At 28.4% G+C, this 9,481-nt stretch overlaps 1 long non-coding RNA gene across 3 annotated transcripts; it reads left to right on the forward strand.

Moving 5' to 3' along the window:
• The first annotated feature begins 332 nt into the window (after positions 1–332).
• LOC111916897 (uncharacterized) lies at positions 333–2,437 on the forward strand. 3 transcript variants are annotated; one of them, XR_006187247.2, is made up of 7 exons: positions 333–728; positions 868–930; positions 999–1,137; positions 1,215–1,274; positions 1,475–1,581; positions 1,659–1,766; positions 2,202–2,437. It is a non-coding gene; the product is annotated as an uncharacterized LOC111916897 (long non-coding RNA). The 3 variants fall into 3 exon arrangements; XR_006187246.2 differs by having other exon boundaries at positions 334–728; positions 1,659–1,809; XR_002858731.3 differs by having other exon boundaries at positions 335–728; positions 1,659–2,437.
• The last annotated feature ends 7,044 nt before the right edge of the window (positions 2,438–9,481 follow it).

Genomic DNA, 9,481 nt, shown 5'->3' on the forward strand with positions numbered 1-9,481 from the left:
TAACAAGATTGCAAGAATCAAAATTATCAAAATATAGAGATTTGCTGTAACAAATATATGGCGCAATTTACAAGATCTCAAAAGCATTAGAAAGTGCTCGAACTCAAAGAGAGATGTAATACATTGACGATTTGGAACATGTAGCTATGTGATACAAGAAAAATAACCGTAAAAAAATCGTCATTAAGAAATTGGACATAAATATCTCCCTATCTAATAAACAAAACCATTATGCCACGTGTCCACTCAAAACCACTCATTTCATACAAAGTAAAATACCAATTTTGCCCCTGCTTTATTTCACCGTATTGTCATTTTCTTTCAACTTCTTCCCACGATTTTTTCTCAGTTCCTTCAATTCCGTGATTCCTAAAGATCAGGAATTCAAAATACACCTAATTTTTTTGCCCCAATTTCACCCGCATCTCCTAAATATTGGTCCATTCCCTTTTATCGATTCATATATCAAGATTTGCAGTCCTCAATTTAAGGTATGACTGCTTCTTCTTTCCCATTCTTTCACTCCACCTTCCTTCTTACCACACACTGTCACTTTCCTCCTTCAAACCCTCAAAATTCTCATGCTTCAAGGGTTTTTGGTTCTTGTCGTCGGACCTAATGATAGTTGTATCTCCGCTACACACCGTTCTGCTAGGATTCGTCATACCCACCGTCACCACCCTTCCTCTATCTACGATCTCACCCTCTATTAAAATCGACCTTATTAGGTATGAATCTAACCTTCTTTCTCTCTTCCTCTATCTATGAGACTCTAAAAACTTTACCACAATAACTTTGTTTGATTTTTCGATTAATTTAAATTGGTTTTATTTTGTTTTGATTATGACGAGGCTTTATTTTTTGTAGGGCTAATTATACAAAACAATGGAACATCTCGACAAAGTATTAGAGCCTTGTATGAAGCTACCGGTGAGTATTATAAAGCAATTAGGTGTTAGAAATATGAAATTTTGCTGATTTTGAGTATGATTTAATAGAAATGGCAACTCAAGAGGGTCTCATGTTTGGACAAATTCTTGATATTAAACCTTGTGGATTTTTTTCAATGTTGATTTTGTTCAACTGGTAATTCCTTCTTCCTCCTCAATGAGGGCAGGTCTGGATGAGTTTTATATGGTCAGTGAATCATCTCTTATACTATCGTTACCTCATCTATCACTATTTTCTTATGGTAATTTGTTTGTGATTGAAAGATGATAGCAATGGTGTTTAGAGAGTTGTGGAAGACAGAGTCGTTGGCCTCATAAAATAAGGTAACATGACAAAGGGAAATGCATACTAACTGTTTGACAAAACGCTTGAACCAAAATATCTATATCAGTTTGCAACTATTTTTTTTTTTATCATAAATTCATTGCTTTTCAATGTATCTAAATTTTTTATATAAGGTTATAGTAATTAGTTTTTCGTTGTATCTAAACTTTTTATTTAAAATGTTCCTTCTTTCTTGTAGAAGGATTGCCAACACAAGAATAAGACTTATACTAAATTGGTATTTATCAAATGGCTTTGCTACATTTCCAACTTAATGTATATGTGGTCAATGATTCCTGAAGGATGGTAAGTATGTATTAAATTTTAGTATTTTTGTACAACTATATTCTTATTCTTACACAATTTTGGGCTCATTTTTTCAGGGATTTTATAAGAATCATATAAAAATACAAGTTCTTTTCTCAATGGCATTGAGATGTTCATTGGCAATATGAAACTTTACCTTAGAGGGAAAAGAATAGATGAAAAAGGTTTTTTTTTTCTTATGAAAGTTGCTTGGTTTAGGAAGTTGAGGTGAGAAGACTCATTTCACGGGATATTCATTTTTCATTATCTTCAAATGGGCAAAATTTTTTTTTATCACAATTCCGTATAGATTGTTTCTTTTTTATTTTAAGAGGTTCTTACATGACATGTTGATAATGCGGAATTGGCTGATCAAAAATGGAACTGAATAATGATTTAAACTTACTGTTTTTTTTTAATTATGATTTTGTTTCCTTTTTGCTTGAAACTGTCCAAAATACCCCCAACAGACACTTAAATTTTAATTATTTTGTTTATAGCAGTTTATTTTTTATCCACTTTAAAAGTATTGGTTAATAACTTAATATTATGTCGTTAGTTAATGTTATTTGACATTTTTTTCCCAATAGTAGAACATAATCTAAATTTTCTTCTTGTAGGAAGAATTAGTGGAAGGAATGCCAAGAAAGAAGCAATTATTTGATTTGTTGACTCTTTTCTTATGATGATGATGCAAAACAAATTGTACTTTTTACTAGCTAATGACTTGATGTAGCTTGACTATGTATTCCTTCTGCAACTTTTCATGGGCTCTGTTATGCCTTAGTAAGTCTTGATGCTTAACAATGAAAAATGGGTTCATAAATAAATGTTTATAACTTTTTTTTTTTGTTAATTTTTGCTGTTATTCTCTTTGTTCTATCTACACCTCTATTGATTAATTGATGTATGCTCATTTAGCTTCTGGGAGTAGAACTAACTTCCTAAAGTATGTTAAAAAGAGCATTACAACACATTTTCCAAGTAGATATAGTCATTAGGTTCCTAAAATTTCATAATAAAATTATGATGGTGGAGTTTGGAACAAAGTGAAACTCCATTGCATTTCAAGAAATGTTACCTAAAAGGAAATGGTGGTGTTTTCAATCAAAAGCATGATGTGTCTGACTAATAATAAGAAACATTTTTTTTTGATAAAACTATATTGGAAAAACTCAAGTACTCAGACCAATGCTGAAATCAAAAGAAAATATACAATAATTTAGTGTGAATTTCATCTTGCAGTAATGGAGCATCTTGTTAGTTTTTTGCGTTGTATAGATACTTTTTTCTATTGTAACCTTAAAAACGAATATAACGATTCAATCATTGAAAAACAAACCATTTTTATTGATAACATGATTTATATAATTTACATATATAGTTCCTGTTTTAATATCTTAATTGTCATAAATGGCCACTATGAAACAATTTTTCACAAAAATTTAGATAAAAATTTACAATTAATGTAAAATTTTCACAACAATGTATTGTGATAACATTAATGGTTTTCCAATTCATTTGTAGAAGTACTATATATGTTCATATTTTCTTTATACAACATATTCTATTAAATTATATATTTTAATTGATACGTATGAAAGTGTTGCATTTATATTTAAAAATTAAATATACAATATATAAACGTTTTAATTAATTATTTGTTATAAGTTTAATATACATTTATACATTATTATTTATGAAATAACTTTTTGCGTATTATATTTTTAATAAACTATTTTAATAAATTTTTATAAATATTTGATTTTTCAATATTATTTTTATTCATCAATATTAATTTTCTTTTTTACCTCGTGGTTTCCACGGTTTGTAACCTAATATCCCACAAAAAAAAATGCTAACATGAAATTAATATGAATCACTATAACAGTGCCCACTTTTCACATGCTTATGCATGGATGAATATCTATCAGATATTCCTTAAATCGTTTTGTAAAGAATAGTCGAAATTGCCATAACTTTATATGTTACCGAAGCTGAAACAAAAGTGTATCACGGAGAAAATTTACTTAACTTCCCCCAAAAAAAAATCAATCTCTGTTTCCAGTCAATCCCAATAACTGATGAATAAACCTTTAAAAAGATAATATTTTCTTTAAACTCTAATAAGCAAGGAAAATATTCATAGAATCTTGCCAATAAATAAAGAAAATAATAGACGTAAAACATATGGAAACAATGAATTGGATAGGAGAGTGAAATAGACATACATATTGCAGGAAAAAAATATGCCACTTATCAATAGACAATATATCCTAATAAATGAAAACGTTATTGTCACTTGTCATTCTCTCATTTAATTGGCCACATGTCATTTTTTCATAATTTTGAAATATATTTATTTTCCACTTGTCAATTACTTCATTATTCATATTCATTTTCATTATATCATTAATTTAGTTTCCATAACTTAAACCTACTATAATAACTATTAATTTGAAATTTGAAATTTGAAATTTGAAATTTCAATTTCAATTTCAAATAAATTTACACTTTAAACCTTTGTATTTAACATTTTATTATAAAAACTCGTTTAGTACACGGGTCTAACAATTAAACATATAATTTTAATTAATTTATTTTTTGCATTTTATTTTCATAATTTTCATTTATTTGATATTTCAAATTCAAATAAAATTTTCATTTAATCGCTCCTATTTAACATTATGTTTTAATTAACCCGTATAATATACGAGTTTCACAACTAGTTGCTAAATAAATAATTAGACGGTAATCAATAAAGACCATGAATTTTACTTTCTCAGAACAATTGGACTATTAAAAGTTGCAATACTTATACATATTTTGGAATTAAATGCAATAGTTTCTTCCATTGATTCACTCTTTCGAGTCCATGAGACAAATTTAGTTAAGAGTGGTATAATTCATAGACAAAACCCAAAAAATAAAAATAAATATGCATGTTATCATGTATATAGACAAAAAATAAATATGCATGTTATCATGTATATAACATTTAAAATCATGGTATGGTAGAAACAAAAAAACAAAATTAAAAAATGAAAATAATAATAATAAAAAAAAAATAATACACTTTCATCTTGGTCTCAAGAAAAGGACAAGAAACATAACTATGTGCTTTCGTGGCCGGTCAAAAATTATAATGAAAGGCAAATAACAAAACAAAATAAATTCTGACATAATTGGGAGAAACATGTATGTTTTTGACCAAAAGATCGATTCAAGAATCAAGACTTCTTAACTCAACCGAAAAATTAAAAAAAAAAAAATCTAGTAACAGATTCAAGTAAGCTCTGATATCAATTGTTGATTATTTTCATAATAAAAAACATAAAATACGGAAGCATAAATTTTGGATCTTTAATATCGAATCTGGTTAAAAGAAAACTTAAACAAGAATCAATGATTCATACCTGATTTCATTATGATCTTCGAATCTGAAGAACTAGGTTTGGTTTTCCAGTTGATCTCACGACTACCTCTAAAACCTTCTGCAATAAAGGAAACGAATTTTTCTATATATCTTCATACTCCCCTCATCACGTGTATATATAGATGGAGATATACTCTAATTTGAGAGATGGAAGAGATCTTGAGGATCCTGAGTCAAACCGGAAACTTAACCCACAAAGTAAGTAAATATTCTATAAATCGGTCCATCAACAATTTATATTTTTACCATAATAACTAGATTTAGTGATATCATTACATATATATATATATATATATGATCTGGTTCCATAATTATCTAACAATATCTAGTTAAATACCATTACATATTAAAAAATATTTATTATAATAATGAGGTAAGTGTAACCGATTTAACTAGGTATCAAATGTTATAACTATGTTTACGTGATTTGTCCCTATGTTTTGCAAAATCTCACATGGTGATGACAACTATGAAAACACCTACATGCTAGATGTTAGTCGAGACCACTACCCCTTATATGTAGGTGTTTTTTATTTTTTAATATGCCCAATGTCCAACTCCTTTATTAAAGCTTCTTCCCTAATTTAACGATTCCCTCCATTTCTCTTCCCCAACTCTCTTAATATATATATATATATATATATATATATATATATATATATATATATATATATATATATATATATATATATATATATATATATATATATATATATATATATATATAAACAAGGGCTAATGACTTAAAAGGGTAATATATTTTCGATTTGTACACATTTGATCATTGAGTTTTTTTTTCGTCCACATTTACCCCTTCAACTTGTTAAACTGTACACATTTAGTTATTATGACCGGTTACTCCATGTGACAACCGTCAATTTCCGGTCAAGTCAAAGTCAACTAAAGTCAACAAATCAAACCAGTCGACTCAATTAACCCTTGTGTACTAGGGCTTACGTTAAGTAATTACTATACAACTCGCTACACTAATGAGAAATCATCAATTGAAAAGTTCGTATATCTAGATTTCCTTAACCTAAAACTATAGTAAGTAACGAACCAAACCGATAAAACAATGTTGCATACTCATCGGGAGTGTGTAAGACCCTTAAACATGGCTTAACGGGGTTTACGGACCTTGTGTTGCGAAGTCGGACACTCAAAAAGGTCACAAACGAAACCTCTCCTAATCTCTTTTACTCTATCTCTCTCTATTTAGAATCTCTCCTAAATATCTCTCTGAATGAGAAATCTCTCCAAGTATGTGGGATCTCTCCCAAATCTCTCTTTGTATAAGAAACCTCTCCAAGAATGTCAAATCTCTCCCAAATCTCTCCAAGTATGTGAAATCTCTCCCAAATATCTCTCTAAATGAGAAATCTCTCCAAGAATGTGAAATCTCTCCTAAATCTCTCTTTGTATGCCAAATCTCTCCAAGTATGTCGAATCTCTCCCAAATCTCTCTCAACTTCTTAAAACCACTCGAGGCATCCCGCTCTTAATTTAGTCGAAAACCGCTCGAAAACGGAAGTCTACGCGAAAAACAGCCTTAAGGAGCCGAAACTCCTCTTAGGAACCGAAGTCCAAGATCTGAAGCCATATCTCCACATTACACCCCACAACCCGAAAATGGCTGAGAAATGCCCTAAGGATACCAAAATCCAAGCCCTAAAGTTGATTAAACACATGGAAAGTCAAGATTGAAGCTTTTTACCTTAAATGAGTTGGAGATGGAACACAATGTCTGGATCTTCTAGCTTCAACTGGAACTCCCAAGCTCCTTTCTTCATCTCAAGCTTCACAATAAAGAAAGGGTAAACAAGAGAAAGGTGTTTTACTAAATAAGTTGAATAATGTTTCATTAACAAAAAAGCGTGTTTTATTACAATGTCTTCATCCCACATCGATGGTGAGAGTAAATAAGAGAACGTTTCCTCTTCTATAAATAGGAAAGGTTGTGAAATGTTTCAAATGGACCAAACTATGAGGACTTCCTTATGCCTATCTTTTTAGGATGTTGAGGGTATTCTTTGGTGAAATTGTCTTTATTAGAAACTGTCCATTTAAGTTTTCGAATCCCGAAAATAGTTTTGAACAATAATTTTTTAGGTTCAAACAGAGTTTCAGTTTAAAAAACCGTTATGTAGTTTGGTATATTGAGTTGAATCGATCTGAGTTTGATCAATTTGGAACGATAAAGGAAGCATTTTCCTTTCAGCACATACATTTGAAACTCCCGTGATTTTTCAAATTGTTTCTAATAATATTATAAATAAGTTACCTAAACATAAAATTATAATTGTTTGAAAAATAAATTTGATTCAAAAACACAAAATATATACAAACCGGGTTTCAATAGAAAAAACGTTATGTAGTTGGTATATTAAACTGAATCGATTCGAGTATGATCAATTTGGACCGATAAATGAAGCATTTTCCTTTCATCACATACATTTGAAACTCCCATGATTATTCAAATTGTTTATAATAATATTATAAGTTACATAATGTTATATAAATATAAAAAAAATCTACTTAAACATTAAATTATAATTGTTTGGAAAATCACTTTGATTCAAAAACGTGAAATATATACTCGATTATATTTTATACTGACATTTTGAATCATGAAAATACATATAAACAAACTTTCTATATTAAGTACCTAACTGAATTTATGATTTTAGGATTTAACAAAAAGTTATTCAATAAAAACTTAATTTTTTATAGCAACTTACGAGATTACTGAAAAATTGAACTATTGAACAATAAATTTTCTGGATAACGTTTTATTTTTATTATTTAATATTTTATTTAACAAAATGAAATTATTGGCAAATAAAGAAATGAGTTTAATTAAAATGTCTTCATCCCACATTGATCGTGAGAGTAAACAAGGGAATGTATTCTCCTCTATAAATAGAAAAGGTTGTGAAATATTTCAAAGAGACTAAGCTATGGGATCTTCCTTGCATCTAACTTTGTAGGACGTTGAGTGTATTTTTTGGTGAGATTGTCTTTGTCGACAAGTGACCAATTAAATTTCTGAATTTTGAAAATGATTTTGGACTGTATCTTTTAGATTTGGATCAAGTTTAATAAGGATCCGAGTGTCTTCTGGCTGATTTAGGCAAACTCGCTTCCATTGGAGGCCAAGTTTAAGTAACATGCTGAGTATTTGGTTGTGTTAGCCAAGTTTTACAACCCTGTATGTAATACAATTTAAAGTTTTAACCTATAAAAGACGTCACTATTATCATATGTTCTACATAATTATGGTAATATTTATGATACAAAACATTTTTTTTACTATTTAAGATAAAAAGTTGTCTCTATTATCATATGTTGTACAAAATGATAAAATTTAAGATAGATAAAAAGATGTCTCTATTATCGTATTTTCTATATAATGATAATTTTTAAATATAAACGTTTTAATTTAATATGAAATTATTATTTAATAGATAACAATAACGATTTATTTATTTTTAAAAATTAATTTTTTTTCTATTTTAATCATATAACTTTGTATATGCAAAACAACTTCAAGTTCCAACCTTATCTCTTATAATATAGTTCAACATAATAACAATACTAAAAATCATTTTTTATATTTTTTATGAAATTATTATTTAATTGTTAATAACAATGATTTAGTTATTTTTAATATAAAATATATTTTTTTATATCCCACGCAACGTGCGGGCATTCCTAGTGTGTAAATAATTTTGTTTAAGCTCGATTGAAGTTTGGAAGCAATCTCAAGTGTACAAGTATGAAAATGTAAGAAAACTCTCTCTCTCTCTCTCTCTCTCTCTCTCTCTATATATATATATATATATATATATATATATATATATATATATATATATATATATAAATAAGTGCTCTCTGAAATACATAGATATATTGAAGGTGCGTAACCTTCAATATAAATTACAAATCATTTGCCTTCTATATCAGCTTCTCCATCAGCTTTGTTCATAACCTTCTACAACATAAATGCCACGTCATAAGTTTCAATATTTCTTACTCAACAACCAACCATGTCTATATAATGACATTTAAATCATTCCATTATTTTGATCAACCTAATGCCAAACACTAACTACCAAAATATCATGCTAGTGTTTTGATCAACTCATCAAAGTAATGACAAACCATGACAACAAAAAACCATGACATCTAATAAATTGGACATTGTCTTACATAATAAAACTTAAACATAAAAACCCAAACTACATGGTTCCACCATCTAAGGTGCATGTCCACCTTGTCCTTTTACTAAAACCTTCTTCTTGCCCCTTTCTTTTACTAAACGTATTAAAGATAAAAAAAACTAATTTTGGTCTACAAAATTCGTTGGTTGGTTATTTATGGAAAAAAATTCCAAAGCATAAATATGTATTATTTTTTTCAGATGTATTTAATATTTATATAAACACATTTTTTATATTTACTTAA

Source organism: Lactuca sativa, chromosome 9 (assembly GCF_002870075.4).
Source record: "Lactuca sativa cultivar Salinas chromosome 9, Lsat_Salinas_v11, whole genome shotgun sequence".
Lineage (NCBI taxonomy): Eukaryota > Viridiplantae > Streptophyta > Magnoliopsida > Asterales > Asteraceae > Lactuca > Lactuca sativa.